Genomic DNA, 27,482 nt, shown 5'->3' on the forward strand with positions numbered 1-27,482 from the left:
CTTATAAGAGCCAATTTAGTGTAGTAATAAGGGACATCTGTCTCTCTCTCAGGCTTTAAAATAAGGTAATGGCAAACCAATTCTAAAAATTTTGCCAAGAGAACTATGGGAACCTGTCCAAATTCTTGGAGTCAAGACTGTTTGAGAAGCACACATGGAGGTACATAAAATCCCAATAATGTTATATATATTACTTCTGTGGACTCAAATCTTATTTAAAAAAACATTAAAAAACACTCCATAAAATCATGAGTAATCAGTAATTAGATAACTTGTAGTCAGCTGACACATTATTTGATTTTAAGCAATTAAGAACACAAAGATTTTAGAGGTTTTTCAAAAGCAAAGCAAAGAGGTTCTAAGCTTAGCATCCCTCGGGAGGTAAATTTTCAGGGTAGGAGCAGCTAGGGGTCATTGATGTCTGGTGATCCTAAATAGTTTCCCCGACCTCAAAATGCATGGGGCTAGGAGAAATATTGTACAACAGCCTTATATGTACCGTGTTTCCCTGAAAATAAGACCTGGTCTTATATTTTTCTTTGCTTCCAAAAAAGGCACTAGATCTTACTTTGAGGTAATGTCTTTTTTTTTTCCTGACATCCGCCTCACCTCAGGGCAGTGGCACCAACAGCCTCATCAAGCAGGAGCCTGTGTGGCCACTGCGCCACTTCTTTTATGGCCACTCATGGCTGCTTGCGGCAGGACACCATGTGGTGCATCGCACCAGTGCCGCCACTGCCACAACGCGAGGCAGGTAGGGGAAGCTGCCCCAGGCTTCCCACACCTGCTTCCCACAGGAATGCTGCAGCCAGGCCTCCCGTGCCCCAACATCTGTCATGCCACTGCCACATTTTTTCATGGCAGGATGCCACATGGTGTGTTACGCTGGTGCCACTGCCACCATGAGCAACAGCAGAATCCCCCTGGGATGGCCTTGCTGGTGCCAGCTGTGCACTATTTAACCCTTAGCTCCTAGACTGCAGCCTCGGCAGCCTTAAAGGAGACTGCCTTCCACTTGCAGCTCCAAGGGAGAAGCAGCAGCAGCAGTGGAGCACTTCACTCATTGCCGGGCCTGTCGCATTGTGGCCACCATCCCTGCCTGGAGTCTCGGCATCCTTACCAGTCTGAGGCTCCAATCTGGATGCTTAGGGTTAAGTAGTGTGCAGCTGGTACCTGCAGGGTGATCCTGTGAGGATTCTGCATTTCTGCTGCTGGTGGTATGGCCTAGGCCACACCCCACTACTGCCTGTCCAGCCAGCTGATACACATGAAAATTCTGGGCAGCAGTCAAAAATGGAGCTTGGAGGCAGCAGCAGGATGTGGCCCAGGCTGGTTCAGCAGCAGCAACAGCAACACCAGAATCCTCCCCGGGATGGAGCGCTCTGCTGCCTCCTTTGCTTCCCAAGCCAGCCACCATGCATGAAAATCCTGGGCAGCAGGCAAAAATGGAGTTTGGGAGGCAGTGCAGCAGCGGGGCATAGCCCAGGCTGGCCCAGCAGCAGCAACAACAACAACAGCAGAATTCACACACACACACACACACACACACACAGGACAGAGCACTTTGTGCTCAGAGGGAGACTGGAACCCTTGTCTGCTTGCAAATGAGGTGGTTAGAAACTGAAGGATTCACTCTGTTTCCAACCTCCCCATTTTCAAGCAGGCAAAGCTTCCAGTCTCTGTCAACAGCAACAGCAGAATCCCTACTTACAATGGAGCACTCTGCTGCCATGGCTGCCACTCATTCCCCAGAATTTTCATAATGGCAGCTGACTTGGGAAGCAGAGGTGGAACACTCCATTTCAGTGGGGGATTCTGCTGTTACTGTTAATAAAGACTAGAAGCTTCATCTGCTTGAAAATGGGGTGGTTGGAAATGGAGTGAATCCCACAGTTTCCAACTGTCCCATTTGCAAACAGATGAAGGTTCCAGTCTCCCTCTGGGCAAAACATGCTATCTGCCACTTGTGCTATCCACACACACCTTCCAGGCCTATTCTGGGGGTAAAGCTTACATTAGGCCCAGCCCCAAAATCAGGCTATCTTGTTTTTGGGAAAACATGGTATCTAGAAGCCAAGTCATGTCTAAACAATGAGAAATTGTTTTATGTAACAAAAGGGTCAACAAATCTCATACTATAGTTTATTCAACACAAGATAATATGTTATACTTATTGGACTCCAATATGTTGTGTACAGAAAAAATATATATTTTTACCACTTTTGTCAGCTTTATCCCATTTTCTGATGTTGTTTTCCTGATCACATTCCTACATTTCTAAGCAGAAGCTTTGTAGATTTCCTTGATCGTTTCTCCTTTCAATAAATATAATTCTTCAATCTCCATCCTTCTGCCTATTCAACAACACTGGATCTTTTCGATGTCTCCCAGTTTTCTTCATTATCAGTATTGTCTGAGGTTATACCAATACACATCCCTTACTATTATTATTATATTTTGGTATTATTGTGTTTTTGTCAGAGTTTTGTTTTTGTTTCCTTTATTTGTTTAGTTTATTTTAATTTTTAATATATCTTTCAATTTTAAAAATATCCGTATTTCTATTTTGTATTTGTCTAGTTATTACAACTCTTAAATATTAATAGATAAGCCTGGGCTTGGAGATTTTATAGATATTTCAGAAATTCAAACAATTTATCAATCACAAAGCATGGAAACCTAGATATAAGTTTTGGATATTATGTTCTCTTAAATATAAGGCAAAGTTAATAATTAAATGTGATTTTCACAAAGTTCTGAAACCCTTAAGGGACTTTTGCTGATATTAGGACTGACATGATAAAGCTGTAAGGATTTGTTTATAGAGAAACAATGTCTATAGATATATAAAAGAGATCATCTGACATATTTTAAGAAAAGGTGATAAGTTAAATTTATACTTGTTGTTATGAAGGGGGCGGCACTTCTTTATATATTTCTTTTCTGTCTAAAGCTGAACGGCATAGAAAACTAGTTCCCAGGGGAAGCATGTACCCACAACAGTCTTCAGTGGGCAATAGAAAAAACACCATTTTAAACCTGGGACACAAAAAGATTAGTGCAGCAGGTCAGCGGTGAGATGAGAATACCATTATGAATTTATGTCTTCCTAGAACAGTTAACAAGACATCTCCTACCCCAGTTTGCAGGATGTGCATAAACACCCTAATTCTTCAGAGACCATAGCTATCAGGAACAGAATAATGTTTAACTAAAATAAAACAAAGATACAAAAGAGACTGTATTGTTCTGAGACAGATTGTTGGCTTTGTTGAAGGATTAATGAAAGCATACCTCTTAAAAAGAGAAGGCAAAAGTAAAACTCCAATAATATATTTGAGGCTGTTTAACAGAACAATGTGACACAAGGCATTTTACTGGAAGTTTAGCACAGTCGACAAAAAGCTGTTTTGGTGATCTCCTATCAGCAGTTCAGATGATTTCTTTCTTTCTTTCTTTCTTTCTTTCTTTCTTTCTTTCTTTCTTTCTTTCTTTCTTTCTTTCTTTCTTTTCTTTTCTTTTCTTTTCTTTTCTTTTTTTTCTTCTTTCACCAATCCCATCACAGATTTATTCAAGGCTTTAACAAGTTTTTTTGTAGATCCAATAAGAAAAGATTTTCCAGTTCATTTCCTTGTTTAAATCATTTTTATTTCTCTTTTATTTTCTAAAAAACTTAGCAAGTTTCTTTTGAATATCTAATAAAGTATCCTTTTCCAAATCTTTCTCTTGGTCTGTTATTTGTAGTTCTACTTTTGGTACTTTGTCTTAACAGATAACATTTGTTACACATTTGTCATTCCGTCATTAACATCTTTTGGACAGAGCCTATCCATAAAAGTAAACATAATTACTGCCATTGTTAATACTGTAATTACTAATTTCTGTCTCTATTCTTCAAAGATGTCCTTTAATTTTTCCAGTATTATGTTTTGTGTCATTTTGTAAGTATCAGTATTAATCAACATTAAGAGCAGGCTTGATTTTTTCTCCTTCTACTGGAATCTTTAGTGCCCTTAAATGTCCAGTTTCTAAAATCATAAAATGACTTATATTTATTATGATTTGCAATAACCAATAACCAAAATAAGTCTGTCTCCCACAAGAAGTTATTCATTTTTTTATATTCTGAAAGACAATTTTTCCATGGACTGGGGGTGATTGTTTTGGTTTTGCTCACTCACCCACTTCTCACCTCCCAGCTGTGCAGTCTGGGGTTTGGGAAACCCTGCTTTAAAAGATTTGATTTAGGCTACAAGCAAAGTGACTGATTGTTTTACCTTCCAGTGGTCAAACACATAGAAAGCCACTGTCCTACAGTGTCCCCACAAGGATCAGCCATCCAAAGCACATATGGGTGACCTTCTATCCTCTTCTTGTCAAGAGAGTTTCCAAGAAAGTGGTATACTTGATGGTTCCTTGGTATCTGCTGCAGTTGTTGACTCCACTTTCATGGATAATTCTTCAGTTCACTGATATGAAAAGGAAAACATTTTGAAAACTAGGAAGCTGGTTTAGAAGAGCTGATAATGCAAGGAATAATTGTATGTATACAAGAAAGGATAATACATTGTTGGCATTTAATTCCTGCAAGAACAGCACAACACCTCTTAGATGTTCAACAAGGTCTTGAAGGAGTTCTCAGTGGAAAAAAGTGCTTTTTCAGCATTTTTTTCACATATTTGAAAAAAAATAGTGCCTTTCTAGAAAAAATATAGAAATTTTTAAAAATAAAGGAAACAACAAATAAAATGCATTACAGAATTGGAACTATTACATATCAATTTAATAATAATAATAATAATAATAATAATAATAATAATAATAATAATAATAATAATAATAATAAGAAGAAGAAGAAGAAGAAGAAGAAGAAGAAGAAGAAGAAGAAGAAGAAGAAGAAGAAGAAGAAGAAGAAGAAGAAGAAGAAGAAGTAGTTGGAAGGGACCTTGGAGGTCATCTAGTGCAACCCGCTGCTCAGGCAAGAAACCCTATACCATTTCAGACAAATGGCTGTCCAGTCTCTTCTTAAAAACCTCCAGTGTTGGAGCATTCACCACCTCTGGAGGCAGGTTGTTCCACTGGTTAATTGTTCTAACTGTCAGGAAGTTTCTCCTTAGTTCTAGGTTGCTTCTCTCCTTGACTAGTTTCCATCCGTTGCTTCTTGTCCTGCCTTCGGGCGCTTTGGAGAATAGCTTGACTCCCTCTTCTTTGTGGCAGCCCCTGAGATATTGGAACACTGCTATCATGTCACCCCTCACCCTTCTCTTCGTTAAACTACACATACCCAATTCCAGCAGATTATTTTCATATTTAGAAAGATTGCATATACTATGTTAAGTTATAATTTTGCTGCATCATGGAAGCAATAAATGAGGTTGTTGCTGAATGCAAATTTTTTATAAGATGGTTAAAAAACAACAAAAATAAAAAATAAAAAAAATATGGGTAGGAGGGACCTCAATTATTTAAGTGTCCATTAAGACCCAAAATGAATTTCTGATTCCTTGTTTTTTATAAAGTTGCATCTTTCTTTTCTGTGAAATTTGCATGTTACATTATCAAATATAAAAATCACTTACATCTATACTTCCTAGAGTTTATCTATGACAGATTGAATTATATTTCTGGTGTCAAATGGCCTTTAATTACTTGCTTATCCCTCTAATCTTCTGATTTTAATATCTACAGCTTAATTATATATATTTGTGTGTTTGCATGTGTACATGTACATGTCTTTGAGTCATTGATGATTTCTGGTGACTACCTTGACTAGTCCTTGCAGATGTTTGGTGAGGTTTTTTAGAAGTGGTTTGCCATTGCCTCATTTTTAAGATTGAGAGAGAGAGATTGGCCCAAGATCCCTTAGTTTACTTTATGCCTAAGGCAGAACTAAAACAGTCTCCTTGTTTGTAACCCATTGTCTTAATCACTACACCAAACTGGCTTTCTACAGTTTGATTGCTTTTCTCAATTTTGACATTAAATATGAGAACCTTTCCTCCAATTCCATGATTCTCATGTGTACTTCACGACTTCCTCAAAGTGAGATTTAAATATTGAGACTGAAATCACAATAACACCTTCTGGACTTTGTTGCTTTTGTCAGAATGATGTCAGAATGTGGGGGCTACTTGGTGCTCTCCGAGTTTGACTGTTTTCTTGCAAATATTTCATTCCCCAGACTAGGTAATATCATCAGTGCTAGTCTGTGATGCCATAATGTATCACGAGATTGTGTCATATTCCACCACTTTGGGACATGGATGTGGCATCACAAGTTGCATAAAAAGCAGTAGTGCTTTATACCAATACTGTGACACTCTCAGCCTGAGCCCCTTCCCTGAAAGCCCCTTTTCTTTCCTTATTTCTTTTTTTTTTAATTAAAGAGAATAATGAGCAATGTAATGTAATTTTCAGTGCAGTCCTATGTAAACCTATTCAGGGAATTACTATTACTATTGGACAGGGGTCTCTCTGTGTGTGTTTCTCTCTCTGTGTGTATAATACTGTGTTTCTAAGCACAAATAAATAGATATGAGATGCAATCTGAAGCACTGATCTAAATAAATAAATCAAACACCACTGTAATTATGTAAGTTCCTTTTCTCCCCAGTGTTTCCAGTTTTACAAAATTCACCAATATCAATGGTCTGTAATGGATACTTAATAGAATTCTACTGAATTGGCATGATAGCATCGTTTATGTATAATCAAGGAGGAAATAATTAAGTTCTATTTTTAATGTATATTCCATCCCACTTAATGAAATATCCCACTTTTAAAAAAACTTTTCCATGTGTGGAATTAACCCGAGTTAATATGTATAAAAGTGACTATTTACTATAATTTTGAAGTATATGATTTTCTCCTCTAATGTCAATTGAAAATCACTACTTTTTTCATGTTTATGACCACTTAATTTGAATTACTTCACATGGCATGGTGAATCCAACTCTAAAATGTGTTGTCAAGCTGCATTTCGTTATTTTCTTTTTTATAGGTGCAGGCGATATTTTACAGCTTTGGATTATAAAAGCGTAATATTAAAGATAAGCAAACTGCCTGTAATCTTAGATGTAATTAATTTAGAATAAGTGGATTGATTTCCCAGATGTTAAGAGCGTTATTATGAACTTCAAATTAAGTCTAAATCTATCTCTTGAGCATGCTAAGCTTCACTGTACCCTTTGTAAATCATTTTTTCCCACCCCACTCTTTCTCAGAGGATATGTTGTCTTTCAGTTGTGCATATACAAACTAATGCTTGCAAAAGAAGAACATATCTCACAGACTAGAATAACATTCAGCTACTTTTGCTCTGCTACTTAAAGCATCTGGATCCTGCTGTTACCATGAGTATTGGCAGAGACTCGAAAAAGTGGCAGATGGTGGGTAACAAGTTCTATTTTTTTCTTAGCAACCTATTATATACTATGGTAACCTAGTCAAGAGACCACATCACTATCTCTCCTGTACCACAATGTTTTCTAGAAAACAGATTTGAAGTTATCTTAGGAGATAACACTTAGGTGCTGAGTAGTCTGGAATATGGGTACAGAATATCATTGATTCAATCCAGGATGTCTACCGCTAAGGTTATAGGCTGCAAAATTGTGGTTCTATTACGTAGATCAAGCAAAGCCCCCCTGCATTTTTATGTGCATGCATAATGTTTAATGCAAATTAAAAAGGTGGGTCAAGCTTTGATTGCTTAGTCATGACCATTAGTTTGAAGCCAGGGTGCATTGCTGCTTATGCCCCTGGCTTCAACAGGAAAAAAAATATATTTATTAAAGACAAATCCTTTGTACAAAGAAGTATATATTGACATTTCAGATTCTTCTACTAAACAGCTTTCACTAAATAAAAAACAAACCCCATGCTTGTTTTAAATTACAGTTTTCTCTTATTATAGTTCAAGCATTCTCTGACACATAGATATATCTCAGAAAGAGATGTCTGTGTTATTTTGCTTCCCATTTTATACAATGCACATATACCCATGCAATGGTTCATATAATTCTATTGAATTGGTCTAGTAACATAATTCTTGGTATAATCAGGGGAAAACAATTAAGCTGTCTTTTCAATTTATCTTTCATTCTACTAAGTGGAATAAATTATCTTGAATTTACTTAGAAAGGGAAAATTCCCTCCATTTTTCTCCATGTAGCTGCCTTTAGGTGTTCCTTACTCTTTCTCCATGGCACTTCCTGTGCATGATTGAAGACAGCATGACTTTATTAATAATCTCTGGTCTAGACACCTTAACCTTAATCTTTGCCGTGCTAGCAGTCATTCCACTGATTTAACCTCAGTTTGTCTTTGATTCTCCCTGTTTTATCTTCCCACTATACCAGGTCATCTCTACACTTTGAATCATTTTAATATCTTTTACAAAATGGTTTAAATTGTCATATCTTCTCTGACAATGATAACGGATTTGTTCTCTTATCCTCTTTACCTCAAACAGCTAAGCACTTCAAACTAGTTTTGAATGCAATTGATCTATGAAAAGGAAAGCTTATTTTTCCAGTATTTCTCTAGAATACTTTTAGCACTGAAGAACACAAATAATTAAATTATTATAATGCACCATTTTATAAATGTGGAAATGAACAATAGACCCATTTTAGAACAGTAATTATTCCAAGTTGCTGTGTGATTTTTCCAACTGTACCTTCAGTCACAAAGGGTTAAGAAATATACCAATTTGGTTACAGTATCTCTCAAATAACATGGAAAAATATCATGTTTAGCTTTTTTCAGGCTTTTAGAGAGCTAGTTACATTTGGCATAAAACTCTTACATAAAACTTTTGACATGTTTCAAAAATGTTTTCTAATGTGGGTATAAATTCTTCTGATATCAATATTTTTGATTGCTAAAATCCTATCTGCTTGAGAAGAAATGATTATAATTGTCTCATTTCAAATCAGTTGAAACACAATTATTTTACATTATATATTTAGCAAATATTGGTTTCTATCACCCCTATTGCTCCCTGCAAAATATTTAAACCGTGAATTCTTATCATCCTATAATTTCCAGTCTTATGTGTAGCATGAATTGCCTTCATCTTTTCAATCCTCTAAGCTTCCTCAAACAGCATGGTGTACCTCTCTTGGAAAGATGAAAAGTTCAGGGAGATGTGAAAAACCTTTTAGATGCAGAATTTATTGCACTGTGTTTTTCTCAAAGTTTCATTGTATTATTTGCATTGATTTGTATTCATTTTAGTGTTTGGATATTTATGGAGTTGTATGCATTAGGATCAAACTAAAGGGAGATCTGAAGACAAAAGTTTTTGGAAACCCTGTTCTAAGGTGAATTTTAAATATGAATAGTAGATTTATTTTCTTAAAGTCTGGGAAAAATAATATTGCTGAAACAAATTGTATTACTGTAATTGAATGTTGTAACTATAATCTTTTAAAAATATTACTATAAAAAAGAATGCCCTACGGAGTTTAAGGGTGATCTGCTCCCTTTTGGAGAAGAGTGGGTAGGAAGATCTATTCATGGACCAGTTAGAGATTTTGTGACATATTGCCAGTATTTCTCAATTCTGGACTTTGTGTAGGTGGAATCTTCATTGTGGGGTCTAGGACAACTTGCCACGGGACAACACACTGCAGGACAATTCAACATTATATTAATTGTTTCATTCAGTTACTTATATCATTGGTGACCACATTTTCACTGAAATTATTTAAACTCTTGTATTTCTGTATTGATATTCTATTTTATTACATTGGCAAGGGTTCTGTTAACTTAATTTAACTTTTATATTTGTTGAATTATCCCACAGGGAGTTGTCCCACAAGGAGTTGGCTGCAGTGAATTGGTCATGTTGAGTTGGCATGGCAAGCTGTTCCATTCTGATCAGTAAGATGTTACTCCAGATTCATTTCAAGGAAGAGGGCAGAATGCTATGCGCTGTGAGATATGTGCAAATGTCCTAACAAGTTTCTTTGTGTAATTGGGGAGGGTTTGAATAAGTAGATGTGGGAAGTTTCAACAACTTTCTGGGGGAGGAGTGGTATAGAATGTATTGAAAGAGAAGATGTTTGATCCTATTGTGGAGAGGCCTTTCCTAGAGCTAATTCCTACTTGTTTCAGGCAGTTACTGTCCATTCTTCAACCTGCTCTAAAATACATTAGTAGAGGTACGGTTGCAGAGAACAGAGAAAGTAAATATTTTAGACTGGAGAGGCCTCTGTCCCGTCTGTGATAATAGAAGTAGAGAAACTGACTTATGAGTTCATTCTTTCTTTTTCCTGCCTTTTATAATTTAACAAGGCACTGGAAGATGTTATGTGCCAGTTTAGAACACTAATAGTATTTAGATAATGTCATAACTCTATAGCAGCAAACTTAACTATAAATGAACAACCAAGGACACAAGTCTGAAGCTCAAGTGTTTTAAATTTATGTAGAAAAACGATTCTAGACAGCAGCTTTGCTTTTAAAATATAGCTCATTTGTATGGGGTGCATGCAGTTCACAGCCATTAACTTCTAATTCTTTGTGTGCTTTAGGGAAAAGATGCAGTCTGCTGCTTCTCAGAATGTGAGCCAACTTACATCTGTGAAATATTTATACAATGCTCTCCTTCTTCTTAATAAGAAGAGAAGGGTGAGGGGTGACATGATAGCAGTGTTCCAATATCTCAGGGCCTGCCACAAAGAAGAGGGAGTCAAGCTATTCTCCAAAGCACCTGAAAGCAGGACAAGAAGCAATGGATGGAAACTAGTCAAGGAGAGAAGCAACCTAGAACTAAGGAGAAACTTCCTGACAGAACAATTAACCAGTGGAACAACCTGCCTCCAGAAGTGGTGAATGCTGCAACACTGGAAGTTTTTAAAAGGAGACTGGACAGCCATTTGCCTGAAATGCTATAGGGTTTCCTGCCTGAGCAGGGGGTTGGACTAGATGACCTCCAAGGTCCCTTCCAACTTCTTCTTCTTCTTCTTCTTCTTCTTCTTCTTCTTCTTCTTCTTCTTCTTCTTCTTCTTCTTCTTCTTCTTCTTCTTCTTCTTCTTCTTCTTCTTCTTCAGCTTTTTCTTCTTCTTCTTCTTCTTCTTCTTCTTCTTCTTCTTATTATTATTATTATTATTATTATTATTATTATTATTATTATTATTATTATTATTATTATTATTAGTTTTATTTACTGTCTCAAACTCTGGCTTACTGCCAGATCATGCAAATCTTGTGCCATTCTCTCTGGCATACATCTCCATCCTGAATTGAGCCAAAGATACAGAGGACAAGATACAAGGACCAACTGAAGTTGAATTTCTGCAAGGCAGAAGTGCGGATTTTTTTTCCTTTTTAAATATATTGCTAATATAATATAAATATATTGTTATTGCTAAGCACATTGGTTTGTGCTTAAATTGTAAGCCACCCTGAGACTTTGGAGAAGGGCGGGATATAAATGGGATTAAAATAAAAAAAAATAAAAAATAAAAAAAATATTTTTTATTATTAAAATATTGAAATACAAAACAAAATAAGGAAAAGACAGAACAAAAAATAGTATTAAATATAGATTTTTTTTAAAAAAAATCACAGGCCCATCTGCTGCTCACACAGAACCGTCCCCTTTCTCCCCCTGCCAAGTCAGAAATGTTGGGGACCCCTTCTATAAATGTATTAGAAATATATAACTATTTGAATAATATTTGCATTAAAGTATATACAGAATTGTGACTGTGTATTTTTATAGTATTGTTATAATGACATTCATATGGTTTTTTCTTTGTTGTATTCCTTTCACTTTTTTGTTATAGCACTTTTTATGTATGTGTCACCATCACTATTATCTTTGTATTATCTTTGTGTCTTGCTCTTTGGTACATTATCTTTGTGTCATTAATTAAAGAGCAATTAAGTACAAATAAAAAGGTATTTTCTATGCTGCAATTGGCTTCTAGTATTCCCAAATAAAATTCAAATTGCTGGTTTTAATCTATGAAGCCAAGAAGTAATGAAATAATGAAACTAATGCCTTTGCAACCAGGAATAACAAAAATCCTCTTCAATAAATACCTTCCCTTTTGTTATCAGTCAAGACTGTGCACAGGGATAGTTATTCTCTTATAATATCTGACAAAGTACTTGAGGGACTAGTTCACAAAAAGTAAAATATGGCTTGTGCTCTTTGAATGACCATACTGAAAAAGCTCCAGATCTCCAGCTGACCATAAACTATTTATTGAAGAATACTATTTTTGAACTGCTGTATCTGAAAAGATGGTCTCATTCTAAGGCAATGATAAAATAGAAGAGACTAATAATGTTTGAGAAGGTAAATTTGTACATCCATGATATAACAGAGGGCAGGGATGATATTATAGGAAAGATGCTTTCTTTCAGCAAAAGGGATAAGGACCCTAAATGGCTTGGGTCCGGGATATTTGAGGGAACACCTGCTGCCGGCATCAAGTTCCCTTCGTTCTGTGCGCTCCAAACATGGAGGGCCTTCTCAGGGTGCCGCCTGTAAAAGACTGCCGGCGGATAACACCCAGGGGAGGGCCTTCTCAGTGGGTGTTCCTGCCCTTTGGAACCAGCTGCCCGTGGAGCTTAGGACTGCCCCCAACCTTCAGTCATTCCGCCGGGACCTGAAGACCTGGCTCTTTGAGCTTTCCGGCCCAGGCTGAGAGTTTTTAATTGGGGTTTTATATTTTTCAGGGATCAAATTTAATTATTTCTAACTGTTTTTAACTTTTGTATTGTATTAACATTTTTAAATATTTTGTAAATCGCCCTGAGTCCTATGGGAAAAGGGCGGTATATAAATTCAATAAATTTAAACTTATTTAATAAAGCTGTTGCTGTTGACTGAAAGAATCTATATCTTTGAAACATAACTAAACAAAAATACCAAACATGTTATAATGAACAATAATGAATTATTCAGATAGAACCACCCAAATTGTATTTGTTGGGTAATTATCTTCAGCTGGCTGAAATGCTAGCTTGGTCTGAAAATGGAATCAGAAATGCCTTGAATATTATTTCAAAGAAATGGTCATGTTAGATATGATGATAGTGAAGTTTCCTGCAAATTGTTACTGTTTATTGGTTATTATAGTTCTTTATATAATTGTTTTGTTTCCATATGTAAAAGAAAAATAAAATAAAATGGTTAATTTATTTAGAGAGAACAAGAACCCAAAGACCACCATAATAGATGAGACCACCATCGCCATTGTGCACTGTACTGAACAATCTTTGTGATTTACAAATAGCATTCTGAGCTTCTTAATGCTCCAGCGTATCTTGAGGAAGATTTATTTATCAGTCTGATTCGGCCATTGCATCCAACTTTGAATTGCAGATTTAAAATATAATTAACAAGGATGCATAGATAGATAGATAGATAGATAGATAGATAGATAGATAGATAGATAGATAGATAGATAGATAGATAGGTAGGTAGGTAGGTAGGTAGGTAGGTAGGTAGGTAGATAGATAGATAGATAGATAGATAGATAGATAGATAGATAGATAGATAGATAGATAGATAGATAGATAGATAGACAGACAGACAGACAGACAGACAGACAGACAGATAGACAGATAGACAGATAGATGATAGATAGATAGATAGATAGATAGATAGATAGATAGATAGATAGATAGATAGATAGATGATAGATAGATACTGTACATACATAAAAATCTTTGTTCATCTGCCTGATTTTGACTGCCTTTATAACTTTTCCCCAGCCAACTGTTTTGATACTTACTGATATTCAGTAAGCAAGCACCAGACTATATTGCTGTAGCTGAAGTGAGTGTCAGTGTACTTGCTTTTATATGAATATTGGGAGTGTTTGGGTTTATGGAGGTGCAAACTAAACAAATGCTGGACAAAAAATATCCCACTTTTTTTTCTGAAGATTTTTAAAATTTGATTAATATGTGCATAAAGACATGGGAAGATGTGAAAATTATAAAACATGTTTGCATGTTTTAGACTCTAGCATTATATTGTGAGAAAGCTACAAATTTCTAAAAAATAATAAACTAGAACCACAACTTTCTGCCCTTATATTTTGCCATATTTTTTAAAAAAAATATATAGTCCACACTTCCTTATTTTAGCTTGCCTTAGCAGTCTTATTCCTTGTTGTTTAACAAGAAGAAATCTCCAAAATGGCACAAATCTTCAAAAAGGAATAAGAGGCTTTAGCTAAAGAGAGCCTCTTTCAGCTTAATAAAGATTAATAGTCCTTAAAAATGATTAAGAAATGAAAGGCACAATTTACTGTCCATTTGAAAAATAAATTCCAAATGGCCACTTCTTCAACAATGAACTGCCCCCCAGCTTTCAGCACATAGCTGCTGAAACTACCTGTAGACCTTTGCTGTATTGGAGGATCTTGAGGGATAATTCTAGGACTTTTCCTAACCCAGGAGAGTCATATAAACTAAAGGAATACTGGTTCCTTCTGTTGATAGTTGAAGAAGCTACATTCCAGGAAAAAAACCCTTGGGGATCTTTCTCTGGCTGTGTCATCAGTTGGCCATCTTTTCATTGGAAGTGTCCTTTTTATATTCTGACAAAATGTCTAGGACCCATGTTCAGCCAAGAAAAATCTGGGAAATAAAAATTATGGAACAAAAATGAAATTGCTTTGTAGTATGCCTGAAAAACATCTATTTTTTAAGACCAGAACCTTGACAGTAATTGGAAGAGATTTGGCTCACCACATTAAGACTCTAGCAGCAAGAAACCATTAACTTTAACCTATAGGATAATACAAGTGTAGACATAGTTTAGACTCAAAACATGGGGCTAATAATTTTCTAATTATATTATGTAACAGATTCCAATTAGAGTGACATTTTCTTCACTTCATAAACAATTAATCTGGAAAATATTCTTAAAAATGAGATTTAACAAAGTCCTAACACCTTGCATGAATAGTTTTGCTTATCATATAACATCTATTTTCTCCTTTTCTCAATTGACACAGAACTAAGATGTCAGTAATTCAATATTTCCTCCCACTGCTGAAATTTAGTATTGAAATAATAAAATATATTTAGCCATTTATTTCTTTAAAAAAGTATTAATGCATTTAAAATATTAAAAAAAAATCCTGTGAAATTTTATTTTTAAGGAACAAAAGCCACAAACATATTACAGCAGTCATATAGAATTCTGATAATATTTTTAGTATTAGAAATCTTGAAACATTCCTTCAGATGTTCAATAATGCTCACTGTAAGGCCATTTCGAAACTTCTATATTTCTTTCCTGTAGGTATTTCACAGTTGACTTTGAGATATGTTTTGGGTTGTCGTCTTGCTGAAATATACAATCTCTTTTCAGCTTCAGCTTCTCTACCAACTGTGGTGCATTAGCTGCTAGTATATGTTGATATTAGCTGAATCAATTTGTTTCTCTCCTCACCAGTTGCTGCCATACAATTGCAGTGCATAGTAAAGTCTCACTTCAGGTTGAATGAATGACAACATGGTCCATTTCTTGAAATGCTTCATTATTTTGTCTCCAAATGTATTACATATAGTTGTAGTCAGACTATTCAGCTTTTGTCTTATCGGTCCAAACCACTTCACTTCAAAATATTTCAAATTTGACATAATTTTCATTACTATACTTTTCTGATATGAATGATCTTTTCTTAACCTTCCCCTTTATGTTTTATTTACTGTCCATTTTCAGCACATGATCTATGTTTCATCATGCAAATTTTAAAATATTTATTATTTATTAATCCAATTTATATGGCCAATCATCTACCATAGAATCTCTGGACAGTGAACAAAATGAAGTCAGATAATCTTTCATTAAGTATATTGGGGTCCAATAAAAATAGGAAACTACTAGAAACATGCATCCATACAAAAGCTTCCATGCTAACATCCTGTCTCCAATGCCCGAGAGAAAAGCTTGTCTTCACAACCTTGTGAAAAGCCAATAGAACAGGGCACAGGGGATGCCCAATTTCAATGAGATGTAGGTGCGTGAGATCTGCAGGTGCTGTAGCATAATAATCTTGCATTTGCTTCAGTAGAAGTAGCTTCAGCTTCAGTTCAGTAATTGAAATTGCCAGCCAGGATCACTTTGAAATGTTTTATAGCTTTCTCTCTCTTACAAGAGTGAATTTTCTTCATTTCAAAGTGCTCAGCCAAACGCTTGAAGTAGTCCATTGTTTGTTAAAAATAGATAAAGCAACAATCATAATTTGAGAAGTCAGAAGGATCTAATTACTTATATATCTCTGGAATTGTATTCACTGGCAGTCATTCACTTTTGGAGGGGCAGAAGAACTCACTCAAGACTGTATAGAATAGTTAAAAAAATGCTGGAAAGTATCCAATCTTCTGAGCCTGACACGTTCACTTGTTAATGAATTCAGCTTAGCAATTAGTCTAATCCAATTTGGTCTAGTGGTCTCAGGAATGCTAATACTGACTCCGTTCTAAGGAATTTTTGCTTCACTACCTTTGGAAGTGATTGCATGATTTATTAAGTAGTTTTTAGCTGGCTTGAATTTAAGTGATTCATACATACTTTGAGAAAATTTTGCTGAACTTTATTTCCTGGGTAACAATTTTTAATTACAAGTGAAAACAGATGTCCATACATTCTTCTGTCATAAAACATGGCATCCCATCTGCCTCGGCTAATTTTTTTCACCAGAACAAAACTGCATTTGGTATATATGGATATTATTAGAACTGAAGTTGATCTATAAGAAGTTTCTGTTTTTTCTTCTACTCTCACTTCAGTCTTGGAAAGCGAAGGAAAAAAGCAAAAGCATCACATAACACACATTTTACATTTCTGTAATTTAATAAACTTTTCTGTAATTTAATAAACCGAGAGCGTTGGTGGAGCAGTGGGCTAATGCCTCCTTAAGTAACACCAGCTGCCTGCAATTAGTGCAGGTTCGCATCCCACCAGGCTCAAGGTTGACTCAGCCTTCCATCCTTCTGAGGTAGGTAAAATGAGGACCCAGATTGTTGGGGGCAATTAAGCTGACTTTGTAAAAATGCCGCTTGTGATAAAGACAGCTGGATGATCTAGGGTCAGTTACTCTTGTCTACTCTAGGAAGGAGGCAATGTCAAACTGTTTCTATGGTGAGATGATGGAAATGCTATTGTTTTATTGTTTTCAGTCACATATTTTTACATTTTATTTACATTTCAAGACCAACTCACAAAATTTTAAATATAGCACTCCATTAATACTTATATATGTGATAATACATACTGTATATAACAGGAAGAAATCCTATAAATTTAGCAAGTCATCGGAGACAACAGTTTCTGTAAGCTAAGTTTATAAATAAAAATTCTGTTACTGCCTTCAACATACCCTAATACATAACTCATTAATGGATGTCATCTCTTTTCAAGAAGGATTTAAACTACCCCATTTCTTCTCATAAGTACTGTTACTATGGGTTAAAAATTCCATTTCCTAGTAATGTCAGTTTCAAATCTTGAATGCTGATATAATCATCAATAGGCTCTCCACCAGAGATCTGTCAATTAACCTAACTTGATGGACTCTGATAATGTTACTTGGCACTAATAATATTACCTAGTTGGCTAAAGGAATGTGTACAAGCAAACAACCAAGCTAATAATTCAACCAACTAATCCAACTAATTGGAAGTATGAGGACTTGATTTTGAAACCTGAGGAACTTGGGAAAAGCCATGTAAAACACACAAACAACCAAAGGCCTACAAGCAGGACATAACAGTTCCAGTGAATGAACCTTTTTTTGCCATTTTTATAAAACACAAAGATGGTGAAGATGGATTTTTCTAGTGTTACAACATTATCCTGTTCTCTCAGAAATAGAAAAAAAAGATAACAGAATCTCAAATAAATTCAGCTCATGGCCAAAACTGCATGTAATATTATTCCTCTAAAGCAGGGGTGTCAAACTCACCACATCACATGACATGTTGCGACGTATTACGACTTTTTTCACATTGCCAAAACTGGGGTGGGTGCGGTCTCTGCATGATGCAATTGGCCCACAGGCCGGAAGCTTGACACCCCTGCTCTAAAGAATAAACAGCTATTTTAAGAAAATAGAAAAGAGCTTTATGGAGTTAGTCACTCCATAATATGATCAACTACCAATATGTAGCATCTGACTGTTAATTTAGCTTCATTAAGAAATACCATGAACTGCCCCAAGAAAATTCTAAATGCCTAAGATGGCCTTTATTAGTGAAATATTATTATTATTTCTTCTATCCAGGTACAGAGACTTAGAAACATGAATACATATTTCTATACAAATTCTTTACATGAGCTGAGTGAATGAAATAATGTATCTCACAATGTAGGATTTATAATTAATGCAGCATTTGTTTTAAATATTTAATATAATGTTATGTATTAACTATTTTATAACTAGCAATATTGTTCATAATTGTGCCTATAATGCCATCTCAACATTAGATGTTATAATTTTGGAAATAAAATGTACTGTATTCAACTAATTAAACAATTAAAAATATCAGGTTGACGGAATTTTTACTTTGTCAGAATAACTAAGTCAAAGTAATGCTACATTTCAGCTAATGTTCATTATTGCAAGGACATTATTACTAATGTGGTGAAAAAATTCACCTGAGAACATACCAATAATTTGAGAAGAAGGAATAACTGTTTTATTAAAGCTAGCAAATTACAATGAGTCATTGGTCTCTTGCTATTAAAAACAGTGTCAAACAAAATTTTACTATAGGTTTATAGAGATTATTCATCTAAATTTCACAATTGATGAAGAATAGTTTCACAACTGATAAAAAGTACAAATAGAATACACAGAAATCTGTACATCTCTGTCTCCAAAATGAGAACACTTTATATTATAGTTTTTGAGAAGTGTGAATTCCAATCAAACTCTTTGTTGCTCTTATAATTTGACACTACATCCCAGTTTAAAAAGAAAAGTTATATGCACACTCATATTGGGACCCTTGAGTACAGTATATTGCAGTTTATTGAGACATACAATTCATATCAAAGACCATTCAACCATTCATATATGTAGCAAAAAGTTTAGCCCAGGAGGATATGTCATAAGAGAACAGTTGAGGCATGTATATGAGGAATATAGTTCGGCAATTAAGGCTGTTCAGTCTAGATACATTAAACAAACAAGAAGCAGCAGAGCCATTCAGAAAGCATCAATAACCCAGGTATGAACATTCAGGAGGAATACAAAATGCTGCTTTCACAGGTTCCTTAAGAACTCTGGCTTGAAGAAAATGGAAACAAATACATTTTTCTGGAGATAAAAGCATATTTATGTTCCAGTTAAAGTAGATCATTTTAAAATTCTCAGAAAACAAAAGACCACCTTATCTATGTGCTGAAATCTGAAAGCTTGGAACAAAAGTTATTAAGTGTTTATTTATTAGTTCTCTATAATAGAAGCCACATTAATCACTTAAGGGCTTTTATAAACCTTTAAAACTAAGCAACATCCTCAAAAATTACCATATATATTGGTAATACAATATTAGAGATTAATATGATGAGCTTTTCCAATGGAAATATAGAATTGAATTCTCAAACGATTATGGATAAATAGGGGAATATTTAAATAGAGACCTTGGTGTCACTTAGGGTCAAGAAAAAAGAGATGAATTATTTGTGTCTCACATATCATTGAGTCTGAGAAGAAACCTCACCTTTCTTTTACTTTCCCCCCCCATGCTCAGAAAAAGATTGAAAATCCTATCTTGCCTACTATACTGTAGTTGTGATACTATTCACCATATTGTTCAGCAAATTCAAGTCTCAATGATATGAGAGAAGTAAATAACTCATGCTTATAAATATACATATAAATGATTTTTAATAATTTTTATAATTTCCTATTATAAGACTTAGGCTATAGTTTTCACTTGTCATTCAATCTTCTAATATCTGGTCATTGTGGAATGATGTGCTGTAGTTAAGACAAAGAAGAAAATGAGTTTGAGGGCCTGAGTATCATGTAAAGCAGGGGTGTCAAACTCGCAATGTCACGTGGCGTGTCACAACATATTGTGACTTTTTTGCCATTGCTGGCAATGGGGTGGGTGCAGTTTGACATCCCTAATGTAAAGCATCAAGAGTTGATCCTATTCAGCCCAGTCTTATTATTGAAACCACATGTAACTCTAACTATCCTTTACTCTCCTTCTAACTAATCTGTTTAAATAATTATTATTTTCCAAAAAATCTCTTCCAAAATCAATGGAGAGCTCACCTTTTTAAGGCTTATTTAGAAAAAACTTTTTGGTACAAAGATCCATGGAAACAAAAAGTTTGTAGGAAGTTAGGAATTTCCATGGATCATTGAGTAGGGTCATGTTTACCTTTAATACTTAAGACAACAGTGTTTGAAGATTAAGTCTCACATTGCCTGATTTTTCCCTTCTGCTAGCAGGAAAATTTTGGAAAGAAGAAAGAAGGAATTTGGAAGAACATGGAAGTTTTTATGAACTGTCCTAGAAAATCAGCAAGACTGATTTTACCTTGCCCTCACCCAACCTTTCACATTTCTCTTATAAAATATAGAAGATGTCACTTTCAAAAAGGTACAAATATTATAACAGATGCAAATATTAAAATATATTATTCTTTATATTATATTGTGAAAGGCAGTGAGTAAAATTTGTATTGTATTTTTCCATTGAGAATGTTAGTAACTATGAATAAAAGGGTAAAAGGAAAATTTGAAGTTTTTAATAATAAACAAAAAACAGGAAAATAAGATATTTGTATTAAAAAAATTAATTCTCTTTCCATCTAAATTTGTGACTTCCAAGACAAGGCAAATACTTTCCAGGAGGAAATGTATGCAATGCTGCAACAGATTCAAATGACAATGATTTCAAATCATGATGAGATTAAAAACAACTTTGACAATATAAATGAACACATTTCTAACTTAAATGTACGAGTAAAAAACCCTCAAAAAATGATGACTAAGAATGAACAAACAAACCAGATAACAGAACACAAACCAGAGGACAGTGACCCAAAGAGGAAAGCTACAGATGAAGAGAACTACAGTTTAATACAAACAAAAGAAAACTTGCAAGGTTTTGCCACAACAATGGAAATGAAAAAGATATCTTATTTTTCAGGGTATAAGATATCTTATTTTATATATATAAGATATCTTATTTTTCAGGGTTTCAAAATAAATTTGAAGATTGGAAAGAAGATCCAACAAAATGGACTATAGAACAGCCAGGAGAATCATTAAAGTTTGGGAGACAAAAAAACACGTGCCCTATCTAGCTTGTCTTTCATATTCCCAACAACATTTACAAAAATACAGGAAGAATACCCTGGCAAGTTGAACATACTGACTTGGAAAGCTACTTAGCAAAAGAACAAGACTAGAAATAAATTCAAGATATTTGATTCGACTTACCAGATAGAAGACTATTCCTTCCTTCTCACCCTCCCTTCTCTCCCTCCCACTCTCCCTCTTTCTTTCTTTCTTTCTTTCTTTCTTTCTTTCTTTCTTTCTTTCTTCTTTCTTTCTTTCTTTCTTTCTTTCTCTCTCTCTCTCTTTCTTTCTTTCTCATTTAAGCACAATACATGAAACATAAATATATTTTCACATGTGGTTTTAAAGTATGATAGCTACAGTTTGTCTCAAGACTATACTATCCACATATTTATTTTTTTCTGTTTTTTCTTTCTGACATAAAAATATGCTAACAAGGCAACAAAACAAACAAACAAACATCTTTCTTTCTTTCTTTCTTTCTTTCTTTCTTTCTTTCTTTCTTTCTTTCAAACATCTCACCCTGTCAGTACTATCTACTTTGGGACTTGATAATACCATGGCTGAGAAAAACCAGGGAAATTGGGATTGAGATACCCAAAATAATGAAGCCAAGTACTCCCATTCCTCTTCCTTTGCACTATACCTTGATATTTATTTTAAATCTTATATGTTTCACATTGGAGATTATTTACATTAGTAAAAATTGAAGTGCTACCTAATACTGTATTTCACATGCTGTTATTTAAATCTTGAAAGATAAATTCTGAGATATTAGCCGCAAGCATGCACTACAAATTTCAAAACTGAAGAAAAAGTAAAAACTGTGTTTGAATTCTCTTAAGAAAAAAAGCATTTAAAGAATAGTTGAGGGGAATATGTTCATGTACTAAAAATTCATTTTATTTGTTGTTGAGTTATCATCTACATACAGTTTAGAGCCATTAAAATATGAAAACTGAGGCAGACAATTATTTTGTTAACGTTTAATCTAAATGGTGTGATAATTTCCAATAAGAGAAAGTTGTATCTGCACTTTTTAAAACTTTAATCTGATATTATTAATTGGGAAACATGAAGTACATGTAATAGCTTATTCATATTCTATATTATGATTGTAAAGTCAGATACATCTAGGAACTGTGAGTTAGATTTTAAATCAAGTTGGTGTCTTCAAATTAAAATAGGTCACCTAAAGTAACTGATTCTAATTTGAACTTTCCCAAACTGTTAGGGATAGTAGCATTCTTAGAAAGATTCCAAAAAAAGTCAAGAGGGAAGACATGACAGCATCATTGTAACTTTATTCCTTTGAACAAGAAGACATATTAGGCAGATTATTTCAATCACAGTCCATTGCCTGCCATCTTTACTTTCTTGTAGGAAACAAATTGTCAGGACCCACCCCAAACCACGTCTTAGGAAGACAAAAACTCTTGGAGTCAGGTTTTTAGTCCAAAAGAAATCTTTACTATGACATGCTCGGTTGTAGGAAATGCGACAGGGCTTAATGGTTCCACGATGTAAATCCTTATAAAGAGTTCCCGGTTTAACCCCCCTTAATCCCCATTTGGTCAGTCCCCCATCCTTCCTCTCGTATCATCCCTCTCGTGGGAAAAAGGAAGTTAGGACCCTTTTGTTTATTGCTGTCTGCTGTGACAAAAGCCAGATGCTAGCCCCCCCTTTTTTTCCCCAGTTCAAAAGGCTTCTCCTTTCCTTTGAAATGCCTATTGCCGGTTCAATACACATCTATCCTCTTCTCTTTGGGAGATGGCAGAATCCATGGGATATGTTTGAAACATTCCATTTATGAATATGATATAAATGGATTCTGACAGTCCGCTCTCCTTAGAAGAAAGATATGTCCATCTGTAGGGGGAGAAAAGAAAAGAGAAGAAAAAAAACATGTGTAAATGTTAACTCGGTTTGTTTGGATATTCTGTATGAAATCTCTTAAGCAGCTTTGGTGCTTTAACGTGGTGTTTGCTGACCCATTCATTTTCTGAGGAGGGGAGGTGTTTCCAAGCCACTAGATATTGGGTTGTTCCATGATGTCTCCTGGAATCCAGAATTTCCTTCACCTCGAAATGTTGTTCTCCTTCCACCATGATGGGAGGTGGTGGTGGTGGAATTTTTGTTCGTAGGGGAGATTGTTGTTCTCGCTTTATTAGACTGCAGTGAAAGATTGGGTGTATTCGTCTAAGATTTTTAGGTAGTTCTAATTCAACTGTTACTGGGTTTATGATTCTTTTAATTGGAAAAGGTCCAATGTATTTTGGTCCTAGTTTTTTACAGGGTTGGAGAGACTTAAGGTATTTTGTAGACAGATATACCATCTCTCCCACCTTGAACGGTGTGGGATCAGATCTTTTCTTGTCTGCCTGTGTCTTGTGTGCTAATCTAGCCTCTGTTAATGCTTTTCTGACAATAGGCCAGGTGTATTGTAACTGAGCAATCCATTCCTTTAGTTCTGGAATTACCGGTTCTTTTGGAGTTAGATCAGGTATGGGGTTGAAGCTCTGGCCTGTGGCTACTTGAAAAGGAGTGTAACCTGTGCTGGAGTGAATTGCGTTGTTATATGCCACTTATGCGAAAGGCAGCAGGTCTGTCCAATTGTTCTGCTGAAAATGTACATAACATCTTAAATATTGTTCAAGTACAGAGTTAGCCTTTTCTGCTTGCCCATTACCCTGAGGGTGATGACTAGATGTCAGTCCTTGGGTGGTTCCTAACAGAGATAAAAATTCCTTCCAGAATGCTGAGGTAAATTGCACCCCCCTGTCAGATATGATGCATTGTGGTGCCCCATGCAATCTGTAAATATGTTGCACAAAAAGTTTTGCTAATGCTTTTGCAGTAGGAATTTTTGGGCAAGGTATGTAATGGACTTGCTTAGAGAACAGATCAGTAACAGTCCAGATAACGGTGTTTCCGTTGCTTTCTGGTAGTTCCACAATAAAATCCATGGCTATTTCTTTCCATGGGGCTGAGGGATTCGCCACTGGTTGTAACAGTCCTGGCGATTTCCCTTGTAACCTCTTGGCCATTGCGCAAATTTGACAGCTACTCACATAGCTTTCTATGTCCTTTTTCATAGATGGCCACCAAAATTGCCTTTTAGTTAAGTGTAAGGTTTTTACAAAGCCAAAGTGTCCTGCTGATTTTGTATCATGGCACAGTTGCATGAAATTGATTCTCTGTGTGGCCGGTATATATAGCTTCTCCCCCACCCACGGCAGTCCATCTTTAATTGTGCACACATGTTTATTTTTCTGGAACCATTCATCACTTTCCAAAGATTTCCTGAATTCTATTCCAGTTTGGCTATCTACCTTCGGCTTCATTTTTCCTTGTGCCCTGGTGGTGACTGGTGCTGCCAGTTGTTGTTCCGGTACAAGTGGTTTAAAGTCAGTAACTCTTGTGCTGTTATATTGGGGCATGCGGGATAATGCATCTGCCAGGAAGTTCTTTCCCCCCGGTAAGTGTTTGAGAGTGAAATTGAATCGGTGAAAGTGTTGGGACCAGCGGGCTTGCTTAGGAGTGAGCTTCCTGGGCGTTTTTAGTGCTTCTAAATTTTTGTGGTCAGTCCAGACTTGGAAAGGTATTTTATTTCCTTCCAAAAATTGACGCCAAGTTAATAATGACCACCTTAATGAGAATGCTTCCTTCTCCCATATTGGCCATCGTTGTTCAGTTTCTGTAAGTTTCCTGGATGTATATGCGCAAGGTTGCAACGCCCCCTCATCATTTTCTTGTAGTAATACGGCTCCGACTGCTACGTCGCTCGCATCTGCCTGTATTACAAAAGGTTTGTTGGGATCTGGGTGTTTAAGTACAGGTTCCGCAGAAAAGAGTCTCTTTAGCCTCTCAAATGCTGCTTGACATTCCATTGACCATTTCAGAGGCTGGCTGGGTTTCACGGGTGACCCCCCCTTCATTTTCAACAAATTTGTGAGGGGCATGGCTATTTGGCCAAATGCAGGGATGAATTGGCGGTAGAAATTTGCAAACCCCAGGAAACTTTGCAATTGCTTCCGTGTGCGGGGGGGGTGCCCACTCTAGTACTGCCCTGACCTTCTCTGGGTCCATTTCGATGCCCTCTGGGGATATGCGATATCCCAGGTAGTCGATTTTTTCCTGATGAAATTCACACTTCGATAATTTAGCATATAAATGGGCAGCCTGCAACTTTTTCAGGACTGCTCTGACTAGTTTGATATGTTCCTCTTTGGTTTCTGTGAAGATAAGGATGTCATCGAGGTAAACCAGGACCCCCTTATATAGGTGCTCTCTCAGTACGTCATTAATTAATTGCATAAAGACTGCGGGGGCCCCTTGCAGTCCAAATGGCAATACTTTGAATTGATAGCACCCCATTGGGCAGTTGAATGCAGTTTTCCATTCGTCTCCTTCCTTAATCCTAATACGGTAGTATGCTTCCCTCAGGTCTAGTTTGGTAAAAATCTTTCCTTTCGATAGGTGGGATAGCATATCCTTCATTAGGGGAAGGGGCTATAGATTACATTCACTAATTGTATTTAGGTTCCGGTAATCCACAACCAAACGAAAGGAACCATCCTTCTTCTCCCTGAACAGAACCGGGGCGGCTACTTTGGGTTTGGCGGGCTCAATAAATCCTCTTTCTAAGTTTTTCTTTATGAATCTTTCCATTTCTGCCATTTCCCTTGGGCTCATGGCATACATCCTGGGTTTTGGGAGTTTTGCCCCAGGTTTGAATTCTATGGTGCAGTCTGTGGGGCGGTGGGGGGGGAGCTCATCTGCTCTTTCCTCACTGAAAACCTCAGCCAGGTCCCTGTATTCCTCCGGTATCTCTGTTAGCCCCTTCTCTTCCCCCACTGCTGCTTTTTCCTCCCTCTGGGTTGGGGGGGTGTTTGGGGGTTTTACGTTTTCCTGTTCCCCTTTTGGGAAGTTGAGTTCTGCAGTCCTCCCGTTTATCCCGGGGTTCCATTTCTTCAGCCATTCCAGTCCTAAAATCATTGGGCATGCCATGCCTGGGGCCACTATAAATGTTATGTCTTCCTCATGGGACCCCAGGGACATGTGGAGTGGTAGAGTGGCTAGGGTAGCTGGTCCCCCCCTGCTATAGACCCGTCTAATTGACTGAAGGAGATTGGTTGTTTTAGCCTCCTCACTGGGATGCTCAGTTCCTCCACCAGCGTTGGGCTGATGAGGCAGCGGATGCAGCCAGAGTCTATCAAAGCTTTTATTTCATTGGCTTTTGGTGCAGAGGAAGCTAATATAGTTACTGTCTTAAGTATGGGTGGAAGAGGTCCACTTACCAAAGGTTCTCCCTCTGAGCTGTCTTCCGAGGTGTCCACCGCCCCTGCAGTGTAGGCCGGAGTCCAATCCCAGGTTTTGGCAGAAATTGTGGACTCTACAGCCTTTGTCCCCTTCATGGAAGATTCTTTTGGGTTGCCTTGAGACTTCCCCAGCTTTTTGGAAGATGGTGCCTCTGTTTTGCGTGGAGGGGCTTTCGAACGACATTCTGCAGCACGGTGGCCCTCTCTCCCGCAATTGAAACATCCCTTTGATTTTTAGCCATGGCCGGTGGGTTTTCCCCCTCACGTGTTTGCTCGAGTGGCGGGCGGCCCCATGGTTTTCCTCTGCGTTGTCTTTTCAATAGGTCTATTTCCACTTCCTCTGCCAGGACATACCAGTCATCGAGATGGTAGGGGTCTCCCCGAGGCAGGCAAGCGTCATACAGGTCGTAGTTTAGACCGTCTTTGAAATGGCTGAGGAGGATGTCTTCTGGCCAGTTCAGCTTGCTGGCGATGGCTCGGAATTCTTGGGTATATTCGGCCACTGTTCTCCTGCCCTGCCTCACCGTCTTGATTCTCTCCCGGGCCTTACGGTCAGCCAAAGGGTCCTCGAATCGTCGCCTCAAGGATGACATGAATCGGTTGAAGTCGTTGAGTTCTGGGGCGTTGGAGTCATGCAGGTTCACCACCCAGTCTGCGGCCGTCCCGTCCAGGGCAGATTGCACAATTTGGATGTGTGTTTTGTCTCTGGGGATGTCCCGTCCGTACTCTTCCATGTAGCTGAGGACTTGGGTTAGGAAAAATCCCAGTCGTGATGGCTCCCCCTTGAATTTTGCTTCCAGGGGTGGGAATCTTTGGCTGGATCATTGTCTGCACCGCAGAGTGTATCGCT

At 36.7% G+C, this 27,482-nt stretch overlaps 1 long non-coding RNA gene across 1 annotated transcript in view; it reads right to left on the reverse strand.

Annotated features, from left to right (window-relative positions):
* Nucleotides 1-22,022, reverse strand: part of LOC310639628 — a 422,292-nt gene extending 400,270 nt beyond the window's left edge. Inside the window, exon 1 of the long non-coding RNA XR_014492364.1 lies at nucleotides 21,772-22,022. This is a non-coding gene — a long non-coding RNA (uncharacterized lncRNA). The remainder of the gene's footprint in view (nucleotides 1-21,771) is intronic.
* Nucleotides 22,023-27,482: the final 5,460 nt, after the last annotated feature.

Source organism: Vipera ursinii (genome assembly GCF_947247035.1).
Source record: "Vipera ursinii genome assembly, chromosome: 4".
NCBI lineage: Eukaryota > Metazoa > Chordata > Lepidosauria > Squamata > Viperidae > Vipera > Vipera ursinii.